The sequence below is a fragment of the Schistocerca nitens genome, chromosome 3, assembly GCF_023898315.1.
Source record: "Schistocerca nitens isolate TAMUIC-IGC-003100 chromosome 3, iqSchNite1.1, whole genome shotgun sequence".
In the NCBI taxonomy this organism is placed as follows: domain Eukaryota; kingdom Metazoa; phylum Arthropoda; class Insecta; order Orthoptera; family Acrididae; genus Schistocerca; species Schistocerca nitens.
In genome coordinates, this window is record NC_064616.1 from 237,982,208 (window position 1) to 238,002,003 (window position 19,796).

The window sequence follows — 19,796 nt, forward strand, 5'->3', positions numbered from 1 at the left end:
CATTGTTATGATACCACTTTCTATTCCTTGTTCCTAAAGGTATTTCTTCCAATAACAGACCTAATGTTTCTTGAAGGAATTTGGTGTACTTCCTACCATTCAAATTTCCTTCGATGAAATAGGGGCCTATAATTCTGTCCTCGGTGATCCCACACAATACATTCACCATCACGGTTTTTGGTGAGCCACTTACCGCAACCAACATGGATTTTCAATTGCTCAATAATGCATGTTATGAAAATTAACATTTCCACGGTTCGTGAATGTAGCCTCGTCAATAAATAAAATCATATCAATAAATGTGTCATCCCTCTGAATCTGAAGTTGGGCCCATCGGCAGAATTCAATGCGACGCACGCAATCCGTACCAGTGAATTCTTGGTGAAGAACGATATGGTAAGGATGATATTTATGGCGATGCAGAGCACGAACAACACTATTCTGGCTCATGCTAGATTCCCTTGCGATTTGACGCGAACTAACACAAGGATCTCGAACCACAATGGCAAGAGTACCAATTTCCGTTTCCTCGCTAGTAACCCTCCTTTGCCGGATATGTTTCCGATGCGTTAAATATCCAGTTGTTCTCAATTTATCATACACATATTAAAAGGAAGACTTGTAGGGTGAATACATTGAGGATATCTTTCAGCGAATAAGTCTCTAGCTGTCACTGAATTTCGTTGGCATTCTCCGTAAATGAGAAGCATATCGACTTGTTCTTCGAAGCAATACATCATTCACATTCGCTTGACTCTACTATACTACTCTTACCGTTACTATTAGTGTTGTATTGCGAAACCGTCGAAGGGTGTTTACATGTCAATGACACGTTAGATGGATACGCAGTATTCGGCGAATATTTACTATCCGCACGATATACGAGAGAGAATTGTCAGAGCATATGCTTCGATAAGTGTCGATGTGATAAGGAATACCACTCAATCCATGATAAGAAGATTGCAGCACTGCATTGATACCAATGGTCATCACTTCGAACACCTTCTGTAAATGGACGTTCACGCCACCTTCGTGACCTTCGTTGACCTTCAAAGTCGTTACTGTTACACATCATTGGATTCGTCTCGATAGCCGCTATCAGAAAATAAGTACCAAACTACAGCATCCCATTAAAAAAAGTAAAGTTGACCTTTATATCTCTGAAGCGACCCCACCTAACAACAAAAACTAACGTATTATGGCCCCCGTTTTCTACATCTACATCTACATTCATACTCCGCAAGCCACCCAACGGTGTGTGGCGGAGGGCACTTTACATGCCACTGTCATTACCTCCCTTTCCTGTTCCAGTCGCGTATGGTTCGCGGGAAGAACGACTGTCTGAAAGCCTCCGTGCGCGCTCTAATCGCTCTAATTTTACATTCGTGATCTCCTCGGGAGGTATAAGTAGGGGGAAGCAATATACTCGATACCTCATCCAGAAACGCACCCTCTCGAAACCTGGCGAGCAAGCTACACCGCGATGCAGAGCGCCTCTCTTGCAGAGTCTGCCACTTGAGTTTATTAAACATCTCCGTAACGCTATCACGGTTACCAAATAACCCTGTGACGAAACGCGCCGCTCTTCTTTGGATCTTCTCTATCTCCTCCGTCAACCCGATCTGGTACGGATCCCACACTGATGAGCAATACTCAAGTATAGGTCGAACGAGTGTTTTGTAAGCCACCTCCTTTGTTGATGGACTACATTTTCTAAGCACTCTCCCAATGAATCTCAACCTGGTACCCGCCTTACCAACAATTAATTTTATATGATCATTCCACTTCAAATCGTTCCGCACGCATACTCCCAGATATTTTACAGAAGTAACTGCTACCAGTGTTTGTTCCGCTATCATATAATCATACAATAAAGGATCCTTCTTTCTATGAATTCGCAATACATTACATTTGTCTATGTTAAGGGACAGTTGCCACTCCCTGCACCAAGTGCCTATCCGCTGCAGATCTTCCCGCATTTCGCTACAATTTTCTAATGCTGCAACTTCTCTGTATACTACAGCATCATCCGCGAAAAGCCGCATGGAACTTCCGACACTATCTACTAGGTCATTTATATATATTGTGAAAAGCAATGGTCCCATAACACTTCCCTGTGGCACGCCAGAGGTTACCTTAACGTCTGTAGACGTCTCTCCATTGATAACAACATGCTGTGTTCTGTTTGCTAAAAAATCTTCAATCCAGCCACACAGCTGGTCTGATATTCCGTAGGCTCTTACTTTGTTTATCAGGCGACAGTGCGGAACTGTATCGAACGCCTTCCGGAAGTCAAGAGAAATAGCATCTACCTGGGAGCCTGTATCTAATATTTTCTGGATCTCATGAACAAATAACGCGAGTTGGGTCTCACACGATCGCTGTTTCCGGAATCCATGTTGATTCCTACATAGTAGATTCTGGGTTTCCAAACACGACATGATACTCGAGCAAAAAACATGTTCTAAAATTCTACAACAGATCGACGTCAGAGATATAGGTCTATAGTTTCGCGCATCTGCTCGACGACCCTTCTTGAAGACTGGGACTACCTGTGCTCTTTTCCAATCATTTGGAACCCTCCGTTCCTCTAGAGACTTGCGGTACACGGCTGTTAGAAGGGGGGCAAGTTCTTTCGCCCATGCAACTTTTGTCCCACAAATGTTTTAGCTCCTGTCATACTTTCGGAGTTATTGTTGGTGGCAATAGTTAGTGACTCACCCTATATATAAGGCGAAGACGGGCCTGTGACGAAAATACAATAGTAATGTATGACTTTTCGTTCTTTTGATTCTAAAAATCTACAAGGGTATCACGAGATGTGTGAGGGTGTGTAAATGAATCAAAAATATATGAGAAGAAGTAGATAGGTGTGTGACATATGGCAGTTTAGGTCGATCTGGGGAGCGCGCTCAGATTGGCTCAGCGGTAAGGCGACTGCTCGCTATAGACGAGAAATGTGAGTTCGGGTACTGTTCCCGCAAAAATATTCAAATATCACTTTAGACATTACGCTTGTACCTACTACAGTTAAGTTCAATTACAGGAATAAATTTCAATATTTGAAACTGAGGTTCTTAATCAGATATAAATATAATTTTGTATAGTTTGAGATGATATGCATCTAGTTCTCTTGGAACTTTTCATCTGTATTTTCTTTTAGTGGGCGTGTCTTGAGGTCCATACAAGCTGTGTATTGTATTGAATGGCTATCTGGGGTGGGGGAGAGTAGCGTCTCTTAATTCTGATTTGCCAGTTAAGACTTTACGTGCTTGTGTGATTAATAAAAATGTTTCCTCGATGTTGTTCCCACGTGTCAACCTGGCACTAAGACTTCTGACTAGCACCATAATACCAGAATATTTATTAGTGTGTTCCATTTCTACGCTCTGAAATAGTTTACGAAAATTCAGCTGCTGGTATTCTGCAATATTGATCTGAATGAACATCTTTTACTTGAACAGAAATGCCCTCTTCCCTTCGCTCCCCCCCCCCCCCCCCACCCACCACCCCATCATCCCTAGAAGAAAAAAATATCTGTGCCCCCGATAGCGTGAAAATGAAACTGCTCGACAAAATTCGCTAGACATACAGGTAAAATATGTGTACAAGTACTCATGAAATATGTTAAACATGCGTGAACTGTATTTGACATGTGTGTATGACGGAAAAGTCATGGGTATAAAACTCTTCCTAAACTCCTGGAACGAATTGAACGAAATTTGCTACGTGTATTACTTGCAATCTGGAAAGAGATACTGTTGGGGTTAGAACCACCAGCTTCAAAAATTCAAGTGGTTCAAATGGCTCTGAGCACTATAGGACTTAACATCTGAGGTCATCAGTCCCCTAGAACTGAGAACTACTTAAACCAAACTAACCTAAGGACATCACACACATCCATGCCCGATTCAGGATTCGAACCTGCGACCGTAGCAGTCGCGTGGTTCCGGACTGAAGCGCCTATAACCGCTCGGCCACCGCGGCCGGCCCACCAGTTTCCTGTTATGGTGAGTGTGATAACGTGGGGAGAGAAGAGAGGACGAGGAATGGAGAGATGGCAAGGTGGAAGCAAGAGATAGGTACATAGAAGAGGAAGAGGAGATGGGCAGAGATATGGGAGGAGGAAACGGACAGGAAGGAGCGAGATGAGTAGATGGTCATAGAAAGGAAAGTGCAGATAATGGACAGAGGCATGAGGACAAAGAGACAGGCAGAGGGATGGGGGAAGAGGAGATGAACAGGTAGAGGGGGAAGAGGAAATCGTCAGAGGTAGGGAAGAGGAGGAAATGGAAAGAGAGAGGGAAGAGGGTCAGAATGTCACAGAAAGGGAAGGGGAAGTGATACACAAAGAGAGAGGGGAGAGGAAGAGGTGGAAAGAGAAAGTGGTGAGGAACAGATGAGGGAGGGAGCAGGGAGAGGGGGACGAGGACATTGAGAGAGAGAAGGGCAGGAGTAGACGGTCAGGTCCTGATGGGACTCCAATTTGGTTTTAGAGAGTACTCTACTGCATTGGCTCCTTACTTAGCTTGCATTTATCGCGAATATCTTGCCCAACGTAAAGTCCCGAGCGAATAGTAAAAGCGCAGGTGACGCCTGTGTATAAGAAGGGTAGAAGGACGGATCCTCAAAATTACAGACTAATATCCCTAACATCGATTTGTTGCAGGATTCTCGAACATATTCTCAGTTCGAATATAATGAATTTCCTTGAGACAGAGAAGTTGCTGTCCATGCATCAGCACGGCTTTAGAAAGCATCGCTATTGCGAAACGCAACTCGCCCTTTTTTACATGATATCTTGCGAACCATGGATGAAGGGTATCAGACGGATGCCATATTCCTTGACTTCCGGAAAGCGTTTGACTCGGTGCCGCACTGCAGACTCCTAACTAAGGTACGAGCATATGGGATTGGTTCCCAAGTACATGAGTGGCTCGAAGACTTCTTAAGTAATAGAATCCGGTACGTTGTCCTCGATTATGAGTGTTCATCGGAGGTGAGGGTATCATCTGGAGTGGCCCAGGGAAGTCTGGTAGGTCCGCTGTTGTTTTCTATCTACATAAATGATCTTTTGGATAGGGTGGATAGAAATGTGCGGCTGTTTGCTGATGATGCTGTGGTGTACGGGAAGGTGTCGCCGTTGAGTGACTGTAGGAGGATACAAGATGACTTGGACAGGATTTGTGATTGGCGTAAAGAATGACAGCTAACTCTAAATATAGATAAATATAAATTAACGCAGATGAATAGGAAAAAGAATCCTGTAATGTTTGAATACTCCATTTGTAGTGTAGCGCTTGACACAGTCACGTCGATTAAATATTTGGGCGTAACATTGCAGAGCGATATGAAGTGGGACAAGAATGTAATGGCAGTTGTGCGGAAGGCGGATAGTCGTCTTCGGTTCATTGGTAGAATTTTAGGAAGATTTGGTTCATCTGTAAAGGAGACCGCTTATAAAACACTAATACGACCTATTCTTGAGTACTGTTCGAGCGTTTCGGATCTCTGTCAGGTAGGATTGAGGGAGGACATAGAAGCAATTCAGACGCGGGCTGCTACATTTGTTACTGGTATGTTTGATCGTCACGCGAGTGTTAGGGAAATGCTTCAGGAACTCGGGTGGGTGTCTCTAAAGGAAAGGAGGCGTTCTTTTCGTGAATCGCTACTGAGGAAATTTAGAGAACCAGCATTTGAGGCTGATTGCAGTACAATTTTACTGCCGCCAACTTACATTTAGCGGAAAGACGACAAAGATAAGATAAGAGAGCTTAGGGCTCGTACAGAGGCATATAGGCAGTCATTTTTCCCTCGTTCTGTTTGGGAGCGGAACAGGGAGAGAAGATGCTAGTTGCGGTACGAGGTACCCTCCGCCACGCACCGTATGGTGGATTGCGGAGTATGTATGTAGATGTAGATGTAGAGGAGGAGATAGAGGCAAAACGAGCAGATGGACAGAGGGGGACGGAGCAGATTGACAGAAGTAGGGGAGAGGAGGAGATAGAGAGCTAGTAAGGAGGAGATAGACACAGTAGTGTACAGGGAAAGGGGGTGGCGGAGGTGGACAGAGAGATAGGGATGGAGGAGATGGGATAATAGATGATTAGAATAAATACATATCCGGGTAATGCCGCGTACTCAGCCAGTATTACATATATGTCGTAGTGCTCCACGCCAAAGGCAATATCGAGATGTCAGACAGCTTGCATTACATGTATATTATACAGAGATCCGCCAAATATCATACAGAAGAAAGTTCGGCAAGTAAGAAATCTCTCTCTCTCCCTCTTCCTCTCTGTCTCTCTCTCCCCCTCTCTTTCGCACATACACCCACAGACCAGTTTACATGTTTACATGTAATATCGGACGAAACTGAGATCATTACGAGCTGAGACCATTACTTTGTTTTATTATTCCAGCACTTGTTGATGACGCAGCAAGTCCGTGTAGAGAATCTATTTCTATTCGAAATTCAGGTCTACAAAGGAAATTCTAAATCACACAAGCCAGAATAATATTTGTAGACGCTACTGCGCCACCTGTGGAACTAGTACTTTTATAGCAGGGTGGCGGGATTGTGTGTCCTTGTATGCCCATAAATCGTTTGGATTACATCATATGGAGGAGAAGGAGTATCGAACAGTCGGCCGGCTTGCTATAGGCTCACAAGCTGCTCTTCAAGTTCATTAGCGCGGTCAGTAAGTTCGACGTCACAGCACATCACATCACGTCAAATCATATCACATCGGAACCTCATGTTTACACGATATCTAATGCACCAAAGTTACCACCATTGACAGTGGACACAATTCAGACTTCATTTTTTGTTTATTCGTCGTGAGTTGTGTCATTCTGTATAGTAACTTACACTCTTAACAAGAAGAAAAGAACAAGAGTGAAAACCATTCGTTACTCACTTCTTCTTTCAGAGTGTCTCTTGCAACTTATTGCAAAACCAATATAAAGAAACTTTTTCTCTTTTCTGATAGCGTTATCATTAGCGATGAAGCATATGCATGTTTGAACAAGAATGGGGAAGGAAATCTGGCGTAGCATCATTCAAGGAGTCATTTCAACATACACCTTAAGTGACACTGGGGGAACCAAGTAAACTATAATGCAGGATGACTGCACAGAGATTCTATCCCCACTAATCCATAATATGAGACTAGTGTCTTAACCATTGCGCTGCCTTTTTCGAGCACAATGGAAAGAAGTCTGACCAGGGAGAGATAACGCACTTGTGTTTGTCGACATAGAAACTGTAAGGTGTCAGGAAAATCCAACACCTTCCATGTAAACCCTGACATGATAAGCAAATCCAGTAGTATGTCACATAGCTCCGAATAAATCATGACATTAAATTAACCAAAGTAATACGAGTAACGAGTGAGCAAATGGAATACCACAGACTAACACAAGAATGCCTAAATGCATGTCATACCTTCCCACCGTGAGACAGACGCAGTTCCGAGGGGAGAAACGAGAACAGAAGCCGAGAGCAGAACCGTGTTAAGCTAGAAGGCCCTACGATAAGGGACAGACACTCACGTCGCCAGCTAACCGATAGGACCACCACCCAGCCCATGTTAAAAGCTAGAGCCCTCCAGAAGAACAGTGTAGATCTTACGATAACACTAAAAGGGCCACCCCAGCCGCATGTTTTAGCGTGAGACTTTTTCTTGTCTCTGTTACGTCAGGATCACCCCCCAGCCCATGTTAAAAGATAGAGCCCTCCAGAAGAACAGTATAGATCTTACGATAACACTGAAAGGACCACACCAGCTGCAAGTTTTAGCGTGAGACTTTTTCGCGTCTCTGTTACGTTGCAAACTTTAAAAACATTGCCCCACCACGAAAAGTATAACATTTCTCATTGGATAGACAGAATTTTTGTAGGCGGAGCTTAAGGTTAACATTGAGACCCTGACTGGTCAGATGAAAACACAGCCAAATAGTTTTTTTAAACCAACTTCGGTAAACTGTAGTAAGGAGAAGTTAGGAGAGAGTTGCTTCCGAGACGACGAGGTGAGCGGAGCTGTGCTGCCCGCCGCCCCCTGACGAACACCGACAAGGTAATGAACGCACGCGATGCCGCATAACAGCGCATAAAGCTTCACTCAGAACTGCAGAAGTCTCATCTGTTACACCCCCTTTTTGCGTAATACTAGTGTCGATCGTCAATTTAAGCTCATGGTGTTCACATTTGCCACTTGGAGTAAAAATCTCAAACGCGATGATTTTTCTGTTATATAGTTAACGAGAAGCCACATCGGCCACTGTAATTTACGACAAATTAGATAAGTAATAAAGATAATTGAGGGTCACTGTAGACCATTTCGATAGTTTTCTCTTTTGTGAAACTTAATTTAAACCTAGATTATAGATGTGATATGGCATAGGTCATACTTCGATCCATTGTAGAACTTGGAAACCCATTCAGGGAATATTCCTTCACATTTTTGTTGAATGTAGTTGGTTTTTACCATCCTGTATTAAAACATTTCCTCTTTTCAATAGTGCAATTTATAAACAATGCCGGCCGCTGGTGGCCGAGCGGTTCTGGCGCTTCAGTCTGGAACCGCGCGACCGCTACGGTCACAGGTTCGAATCCTGCCTCGGGCGTGGATGTGTGTGTTGTCCTTAGGTTAGTTCGGTTTAAGTAGTTCTAAGTTCTAGGGGACTTATGACCTCAGCAGTTGAGTCCCATAGTGCTCAGAGCCATTTGAACCATTTTTTATAAACAATGTTTTGTGAGTAGAATAAAATTTCCAATGGTAAATTTAACTGCTTTTTCGACGTTATTTTACCAGTTAACTAAAAATAGGAAAGCCTTGAACCCCTTGCACTAAATTTAGTTAGTATTAAGATTCTTTTACAGGGAGTGCAGTGGAGCTGACGTTGAAATCATTAAGTATTTGGTTATATCATCGCTAGCCTCACTGAAGTCTTCTGAAGTCTACATGTCATGTGTGGTCTGACGTCTCCTTACTAGCAACAGGTCCCAGGTTCAAACTAGTCAATTCCCTAAAAAACACGCTCAGAGCGTCGTTGCGCGAAAGTGGTAGGGAGACACGATATAGAACAAACAGATACCATGCAGAATGTTCAAAAACGATGCGAATGTGCAGTGAGTGTAAACTGGATCTACAATTTGTAACATTGTTTGGACTTGCTGAGTTATAAGCGAAAATTTAATTTTTTCCTGTCACTGTCGGGAATGTGTGATTTACAAACAATTCTTCTAACTGAATACACTGAATTTTACTTTCTGGCGAGTGAGGTGGCACAGTGATTGACACATAGGAATCGCATTCTGTCAGAAAAGGAGAATGTATCCTCTTGCATCTATCCGGATTTAGGTTGTCCGTAATTTCCCTTATTTACTTAAGGGAAATGCTCATACAATTCCTTCGAAAATGAGACGACCGATCTCTTTTGACATATTTGTCCAATCTGAGCAAGTTTTCAAAAACGTAACCTCAAGAACATTAAACCCTTGCGTTTCTTTCTCCTTATATGAGTAACTGTGTAGCAAACAGTAGATGTGATGTGTCATACTGACTGGACTGTCTTTACTTGTTGCTCTTAGTACTTCAATCGCTCTACCTTACCTTAACAGCTCCCGACATTAGTTCCGTTTGCAGCCACCGATAAAGATAAATCAGACGAATCAGAGTAATTTGAAACTGTTGTCCTAAGTTCATTACACTGAAGCCGCAAAGAAACTGGTTTAGGCTGAGTATTCAAATACAGAGATAAGTAAACAGACAGAATACGCCTATATAAGACAAAAAGTGTCTGACGCCGTTAGGCCGCTTACATCTCCTACAATGGCAGTTTATCATGAGGTAAGTTAGTCTGAGCGTGGTATTTTAGTCGCAGCACGAGCCGTGGGACACAGTGTGTCCGAGGTAGCGATGAAGTGGGGAGTTTCACGTACGACTATTTCAAGAGTTACGGCAAGGAAAAAGGAATAAAAGTAAGATAGCGTTCATACTTTCATCCTTCTTTACCTCCTCAGCACTACTGCAGATGATGTGTCACTGAGAACATTTGTACTCTGCATGCAGTACACGTGAGGTGCCTAGTTGTTTCCACTGCCCTGTGTGGAATGCATAAGTTCTTGTACACTTCACTAACCTGCTGTCTTCATGATGATGATGTCCGCAGCGCAGAAAACAGCACGCAGGTCATGGATTCTTTTTCTTGAGACTGAAATTAACTTCGCAAGGAACTGCTGCTACGAATAAACTATAACTCATTTGGGATGCCACTCGCGTTTCTATTGATATAGACACGAGAAACTATTCTTGATCTCAACGTATTGAACATATATTTCCACAGTCATTATATCCGGCTAAAATAACATGAAATACATCCTGCCACAGACCACATATCTGTCTACTGGAACCGTCAGAACTGGAGAATAAAATTACATGAATCAAATACTACTATTACAGACAACATGTCTGAACCTAGCGACGGTCGGAACTGTAGTAAATAAAATTGTATGAAACAAATACTGCTATAACAGACAACATGTCTGTCTACTGCAACGGTCAGAACTGATTAATAGCTGGCTGTTGAGAGATGTTTATTTAAAAAATGAAGTAATTTGGATGACAGGTTTAATTACTAAGTACCAGCTGCTCATCTTTGATGTTTTCTAACTCACTTAACTGCTGTTCATGTTTATCATTACATTCTTTAGCAGCCTTGCTTTGCTCGTTTATTACTTGGCTAACATTACTACTTATTGTTGATATTACAAAATCCTGAGCCCCCATATCATCATTCAGCTTTTTAATTCTACAATCAAACTTCTGATTTATCTCAAGCTTACATAATTCTAATTTCTTACCCCATTCTTTTGTTTCTCGATCTATTTTTCTGGAACAAGCCTCAGTTTTAGCTTCAAATTTTGATACCTTTTGTTCTAAAGCCTTAAAATTGCTATTGATTTGAGTCATTACTGCATATGCTTTCCTGACATCACCTATTGTTTCTCTTCACTCGGCTTTTATCTCTTCTTTAGTGTCATTTTGCCCTTTATCTATTGTATGTATGTTTTCGTTAGTTTCTTTTAAAAGTAATAATAACGTAGATAACGTATTTTCCTCCTTGCTGATTTCTATCTCCACATTATCTACTGTTAGCAATGTTTCAGCTGAAGCAGTGCCATGACTTAATCTGTGTGACTCCACTGTTGGCTCATTTGCAATGTTGACGTCAGATTCAGTGTGTCTGACGTCATCATCCAAACCTACATACGTCGTTTTGGTCAGGAGCGACAGTGTCTACATTTTCCGTACGATCATTTAACACAGAATCAGCATTTTCCGAAACATTTTCAGTTTCATTATCTAAACTTTGCAAATTATCTGGTAGATCATCAACAATGTTATCTATTTGCAAGTTTTGTGGCTGATCTGAAGGATCATTGCCATCAATATCTACTTGATCCCTTTCCCTACTTCTAAGATGATATCTTTTTTCAGTTTTGTCAGACATTTTACACTTAATATAATTCACAACGTATTGAACATATATTTCCACAGTCATTATATCTGGCTAAAATTACATGAAATACATCCTGCCACAGACAACATGTCTGTCTACTGAAACCGTCAGAACTGGAGAATAAAATTACATAAATCAAATACTACTATTACAGACAACATGTCTGTACCTAGCGACGGTCGGAACTGTAGTAAATAAAATTGCATGAAACAAATACTGCTATAACAGACAACATGTCTGTCTACTGGAACGGTCAGAACTAGAGATCCGGACTGCCCGAGACACTTCGCCCGCCAATCCAGCAACGCGTGACCCGAACGCCACCGAAGTACGTCGGCAGTATTATCGTCAGTCTTTTGTTTTAGTAATACTTTGATTTTAATAATTTTGAAATGACTGATTGACAGCTGGCTGTTGAGACATGTTTATTTAAAAATGAAGTAATTTGTATGACAGGTTTCATTAATAATAGCAACTAAAGTTTAACGTTCTGGCGCCCTGCCACCGAACACAGCAGCCAATCACGGAGCAGCAGCATCATGCAGGCGGTCTTTCTCACGGGAATGGTACCGAATCTCATATCTGTCACCGGTACCTTATCCCACATTGCGTCATCTCTATGCTTCTTACATCTCCACTGCCCCGGGAATAGCTTCCTGGAGCCTAATATGATGGCTGAATAAGCCAGAAATATTACAGAGTGTACCGTGAATATCAGGAATCCGCTAAAACACCGAATCTCCGACATCGCTGCAGCCGGAGAAAGATCCTGCAGGAATGGAACCAACGACGACTGAAGAGAATCGTTCAACGTGACAGAAGCGCAACCCTTTGGCAAATTGCTGCAGAGTTCAATGATGGGCCACCAACAATTATCAGTGTGCAAACCATTCAGCGAAACATGGTCGATATGGACTTTCGCAGCCGAAGGCCCACTTGTGTACCCTTCATCATTGCATGACACAAAGCTTTACGCGTTGCCTGGGCCCGTCAACACCGACATTGGACTGAGGACGACTAAAAACATGTTGCCTGGTCTGATGAGTCTCGTTTAAAGTTATGTTGAGCAGATGGACGTGTACGGGTATGGAGAGAACCTCATGAATCCATGGATCCTGCATGTCAGCTGGTGGAGGCTCTGTAATGTTATGGCGCGTGTGCAGTAGCAATGATATGGGACCCCTGATACGTCTAGATAAGACTCTGACAAGTGACACGTACGTAAGCATCCTTGGCCCGGGTTCCCGGGTTCGATTCCCGGCAGGGTCAGGGATTTTCTCTGCCTCGTGATGACTGGGTGTTGTGTGATGTCCTTAGGTTACCTCGCGCTATATCAGCCATTTGTTCTGCCTATCGTGGCCCTTAGTCGTGTGGCTCACTTTACTTTTATTTCACGGTTTTAGTTATTAGTATTTATAACTTTGCAGCTGAATGGTCTTCCTGCTGCCACTGTTAACGAACTTCACGAAATCTATTAAAACTGAAAAAAAAAAACTTCGCGAAAACGGAAAGTCGATTGTGAGTCGTCTGAACTCGGTTGTGTGCTTTGTCGAATTTAACTGTTAGTGTATAATGTTTTATAGGGCGAAAACCGAGAGGCATTTGCCTCAATGATCTTCGCAAACTGTTAAAAAACAATATTGGGTTTCTGCACACCAGACCAATGGTTGTTTTCCGTTGCGTTTGATCCAAGATTCGTAAGTGAACGCAGTACCCGTTAAGCTAGACGAGAACCTGTTATGTAAACCACTTCCCGGTGCGAAAGAAGTATTGCCACGTGCTTAACTAAACTGGGGCGATCGGAACAACATCGCAATATCCCGAGCGATAAAGAGCTCTTTGGCATCCGACAGAAAGAAAGAGTGTATGGAAAATTTAAAATGGCAGGTAAAAGTGAAGAAATTTAAAATACTGCATGTATATATTTCTTTTCAAAAGGCTTTAATTTAAAAGGCCTTGGTAAGTGTAATTATCTTGGTTATAAATTTATGTGGGTGACTTACCTTGTTTTTCATTTTAAAAGATCTCAACTGTTGATTATAAAGATAACAATGGTTAAATTTCAGCAGAGTTCCTTGAGTTTTAAAATTTAATTCTGGCAAATTTCTGGTAACAAGATGTATTGTTAATGTAATATGGTAAAAGGAATATGGAAAATTCAGCAAGCGTTGTAGAATTCCGAAGGAAGAATAAAAATTTTGATAGTCATTAAAAATAAATTTTAGGTACCTTAATTGTGTGTCCTTTTCCCCTAATCAGCCACTGGCAATAGAGTCTAGTCTCAATATCCTCTCAGAAGGAAATGGAAAAACGGGGTCAGTCTGATCGGTGTGAGGTGTAGTTTTTCAATGAGAGATGTAATTTTTGAAAGCAATCAGGGTAACTAATAAAAAGGTAATTAGTGATATGGGGAAAAACTACACAATGTATTTGTATTAGAACTTCCTTAACCACATAAGCAGTGAGAAATGGACAAAGTAACCAGCGGGAGGTCTAGTTTGCAATAAATAAATAAACAGCTAAAAATAAAAGTAAAAACTTGTTCCTCAACTTTAAGATTAGTTAAGATTCTAATTTCGTTACAGTATATGACGACGAACACTATAACGTATTATGTATTTTAACTAGATATTGTCTCCCACGACACATACGTCTTTCTGAATCAATAAACTCCCCATCATCCACGTATTGCTTTCCGCAGAGTACATCCTTCATTGGGGCAGACAGATGGAAGTCCGAGGCGGCGAGATCCGGGCTCTAGGGTGGGTGAGGAAGGTTTGCAGTCATGACAGACGCCTCACTCAACGACTCACCGTACTTTTGTTCACTGCGAGCTCTGACATTCTGCAAGTGCCCACGAATATCTGCGATGCATTGGTTTTCCCCCAAAAGAAACTCAACGGCAGCTCTCTGCTTGGAACGCACCTCTGTTACAGGCAACGTTCAGAATGCTACGTATAGCGCCGCCATGTATCGGAACTTTGTGAAACTATAAGGGCTGAAGCGAGAATATTCCTCAATGTCCCACACAAAATTTCGCATTCTTTCAACCTAAACTAGATGAGAAAAAAAATTCCTTGAATGACTTGTTGAACGCTCCTCGTATTAGCGTGATGGCTATCGGGGTGACATTTGTCCGGTGTGTTGCTACCTTCCTTGGCCTCAACGTTAATGTATTTACCTTCTTCGTTTCAGTCTTTGAACGGACACCAGATATGAATTGTATGGCGTTTCAGAAGAGGAAGTGAAAGACGAGAGACGCGCAGGCGCAGCCTCAGCAGGCGGATTGCCTTAGTATTGATCGTCCGCGCGGCATGCCCTGTGTATCGCGATTTCTGACTCGCACTCCTGCCACATGGCACGGCACATACTTTATAAACTTACAAAATAGTTTCTAAAACTTCACTCATTTTTTACTAAAATCTCTTAGCACAACATGTTTCAGCAGCGTGCTGCTATCGTCAGGTGCTTTACAGTTACATATGTTGTAACGGTATGGTAGAATCTTTCCTCGCCTCCTATGTGAAACTTAGATGCTCTATAATCTTGCTCCATGACAGGGCGAATGTGCGCTATAAATTACTTTTTGTGGACTAATTAGTAACACATTCTGAAGATTCAGAGAGGACGAGGGGTCAAAGGAAGGAATACTGGTGTTCAGTGTCTCTTCGAAAGCAAACAGGGTCCTTACGGCCATTTCATGTACTCAGTTTGAGAAGTATGTTGGAAGTAATTGCATTCAATCCCACCAGAGTAAAGTTTTATGTTAACCACAGAAAATTAAAGCGTCGAGAAGGGGAGGGAAGTGACTGCAATTTCTCCACAATTAGGGTCCAGTGTTTTAATCAGCGAGCCACCTAACTCTGTAACGCTTGGAAGTAGTTGGAGTTTCACGTCTCGTCCACACACACACAAATACATACCTACAAGTCAGCGCACAAAAAACGTAGCTCAGTCCACTAAGCGTTCGGAACGGCATCGATCCTGGCTCTGGAGACGTGTGATGGAATTTGCCCTAAATGCTTGAGGGAAAATGCAAATCATAATGTCCGGAAAACGCCTCAAACACTTTCTTTCAGAACAAGAGCCCAGTGTCCCCACAAGAGCGAACAAATCTCTGGTCAAGGGGTGTGTGAGAAAGATTTTGCCTGTGACACGCTTCTCAGCTGTCGCTCTGTGTATGTCGCGGTAGTAGTGTGGATAGTAAAGGCTGATCACCTGATGCAAAAGCCCATTTTGTACACCTGTGGGGTACGGAACGAGGGCGATGTATCTTTTTGGGCCACTGGCACACAGCTGACACTTTACATATGACAGTTCTGGTAGTTGTTTGAGAGGACCACGGATTCTCCAACAGATAAACTGTAAAATCCCGTTAAAATTCAGTTCTGAGCATAATGCACTCATATGATGAGTCTGCAGTTCCTTAAGCCAGTAAAATGTTTAAAAAAAGACCATTCTTACAGTAAGTCAAACTGCGTTACTTGAAGACAGTCAGCAACCTGAAATTATTTTTGTATTCATTTGACACCTCTCAGGTTTTTCGCTATCTAGTTCTGGGTAATACATATTTTGCAGTTTAAAATGTTCGTAAATGTAACTCCTAGGTATTTTGTTGAATAATTACGCTTAATTAATTAGTGCACTTAACTTTTTCTGTAATAAGGAGTCATTTTTTCCAATTTGTGTGCAAATTTTAGAGTCACTGATGGTGTGCAACGTTCACCATGTGGGCGACTTATGAGTTTGTCTATATTGGAAATTACACATCAACTCAAGTTACAACTCTCGTATACATTCCGGAATTACTTTGGAAGTCAGGTGTGCTTATCGACTTCATACTGCCGACCTTAAAGCTTCATACATGCCTCTGAATGACTAAAAAACGATGTTGTGTCATATTATTGTTTAATATACAGGGTGTTACAAAAAGGTACGGCCAAACTTACAGGAACCATTCCTCACACACAAATAAAGAAAAGATGTTATGTGGACATGTGTCCGGAAACGCTTAATTTCCATGTTAGAGTTCATTTTAGTTTCGTCAGTATGTACTGTACTTCCTCGATTCACCGCCAGATGGCCCAATTGAAGGAAGGTAATGTAGACTTCGGTGCTTGTGTTGACACGCGACTCATTGCTCTACAGTACTGGCATGAAGTACATAAGTACGTAGCATCAACAGGTTAGGGTTCATCACGAACGTGGTTTTGCAGTCAGTGTAATGTTTACAAACGCGGAGTTGGCAGATGCCCATTTGATGTATGGATTAGCACGGGGCAATAGCCGTGGCGCGGTACGTTTGTATCGAGACAGATTTCCAGAACGAAGGTGTCCCGACAGGAAGACGTTCGAAGCAACTGATCGGCGTCTTAGGGAGCACGGAACATTCCAGCCTATGACTCGCGACTGGGGAAGACCTAGAACGACGAGGACACCTGCAATGGAGGAGGCAATTCCTCGTGCAGTTCACAATAACCATAATGTCAGCGTCAGAGATGTTGCTGCTGTACAAGGTAACGTTGTCCACGTCACTGTATGCAGAGTGCTACGGGAGAACCAGTTGTTTCCGTACCATGTACAGCGTATGCAGGCACTATCAGCAGCTGATTGGCCTCCACGGGTACACTTCTGCGAATGGTTCATCCAACAATGTGTCAATCCTCATTTCAGTGCAAATGTGGGCTGACGAGAATCCGCACACAGTTGTGCAATCACGTCATCAACACAGATTTTCTGTGAACGTTTGGGCAGGCATTGTTGGTGATGTCTCGATTGGGCCCCACGTTCTTCCACCTACGCTCAATGGAGCACGTTATCATGATTTCATGCGGGACACTCTACTTGTGCTGCTAGAACATGTGCCTTTACAAGTACGACACAACATGTGGTTCATGCACGATGGAGCTTCTGCACATTTCAGTCGAAGTGTTCGTACGCTTCTCAACAATAGATTCGGTGACCGATGGATTGGTAGAGGCGGACCAATGCCTTGGCCTCCACGCTCTCCTGACCTCAACCCTCTTGACTTTCATTTATGGGGGCATTTGAAAGCTCTTGTCTACGCAACCCCGGTACCAAATGTAGAGACTCTTCGTGCTCGTATTGTGCACGGCTGTGATACAATACGCCATTTTCCAGGGCTGCAACAGCGCATCAGGGATTCCATGCGACGGAGGGTGGATGCATGTATCCTCGCTAACGGAGGACATTTTGAACATTTCCTGTAACGAAGTGTTTTAAGTCACGCTGGTACGTTCTGTTGCTGTGTGTTTCCATTCCATGATTAATATGATTTGAAGAGAAGTAATAAAATGAGCTCTAACATGGAAAGTAAGCGTTTCCAGACACATGTCCACGTAACATATTTTCTTTCTTTGTGTGTGAGGAATGTTTCCTGAAAGTTTGGCCGTACCGTTTTGTAACACCCTGTATATACCGAATGGAGTAGTGCTGTGTTATTTACACTTGGTTTCTAATTTTTTCACATGAATTATGTACAATGACTACACTAGCATTTGACACGAACGGTTACCTAACTAGTGTAGTAGAGAATTACTATCATTAACAAAATGACAAATAAATTAGACTGAATGTTTCGAAAGTAACATTGGAATTGTACACACAACAAGTAATATCACTTACTTTGCATGCAGTTAATAGACTGACATATTGCGAAAAAACCATGGTCACATTCTGTCACCTCGTTGAAAGTGTCCACAACAGAGTTAAAGCCGTCATTAAGTCGAATGGTAGACACGCCCCATATTAATGTCCGGGTACTTTTCATTAGATAGTGTACAGGGTAAGAAAAATTTGCATTCGCGTGCAATTCCATAATTGCACTTGATGGATCAGCATTCGGCTATAAGGACCCAATCAAGTGCATTTTCTTAAGGGCGGTCTTTTCCCAATTTTAACCACACCTATAATTCCCGTAACAGCAAGGAAATAAGTTCTGTGTGCTAGTCCGAGAGACCTATGGCAGTGGTTAAGTCACTGGACACACATTCGGGAAGACAAGGGTTTTGATCTCGCTCCGGCTATCTAGATTTAGGTTTTACCTAAACAGATTAAGGCAGATCCGTGAATGATTTCTGTAGAAAGGCCACGATTGATTTCCTCCCGTATGACTGACGTATCAGAGCTTCTTTCCGGCCCTAATTGCGTCATCATCCATACATCGTCAAACCCGAATTTTCTTTTCTTCTTTCTGACTGCTAAGGCAGAAAACAGTGATAACTATGGTAACAGTAGTATTAATAATGTCAAACGAAGTAGCTACAAAGAAATCGTTTGTACGAATATATTTTGAATTTTGTAGCAGAACAGGGCCTTCTGCATTAATTCATGTGCGACGCAGTGTTAAGGAAGCTGCATTCAACACAGGTGCTTTTGCTTGACTTGCCGGATTCGTTCTAATAGTTGCTGATTTGCAATATTTGCTTCCCCGTTATTCAGACAAGATAATTTGTAAGACCTGAATCTCTTAAAAACGTTTTCGTTAAATACGTTAGCGTCAGATAAATACAGAATCATTTATTTATAAGCCATTTCTTCCAACTTTACGCTAGCGGGGTGGACGATATTGCTTAGCATAACAGAATTAACAACTTGACTTTGAATCACTGAATCTACGTGTTTGTTTATTGTGGGTGTCAGTCTTTTAAACACAATAGGTGCTACATATAGGACAATATTTCCAAAATCTTGGATGTGATACAATTTGCGAGGAAAACAAAGACGATCAACACCAATCACTGGAAAAACCACTGGATTTAATAGTTCATAATGAGACTGTTGGAAAAGTCCTAAAATAGAACTGTACAAATCAAAAAGTATTTAAATATAAGCTCAATGGACAAATTATTACTCAGCCCTCAAAGGAGCACACCGTGGCATTGGAAAGCTGTAAGTCGTTTAGAACTAGTACCAGGCAGTCAAGTGGCCCTGTACCGGTGATGTTAGTCATGGCAATGATGTGGTGTGAATGTGCCAGTCGGTTGTATTGGAATAAATGTAATAGGATGGTCGACGTGGGGACGTCACACAATCAAAGAACGGAGCTATCGTAATTGAACGTGTTCATGGCCACACCGCGATAGAAGTTACCTGGTTTGCTGGTATGTCAACAGAGATAGACCAACTGATCCGCAAGGACCGATGAACCAGTCGCAGCCAAAGGGAACCACATGTAATGGATAACAGGAGGCGGGTACCTCGTATAAGGTCATTGCTCACAGAGCCATATAAAGCACCACGTCTCAAAA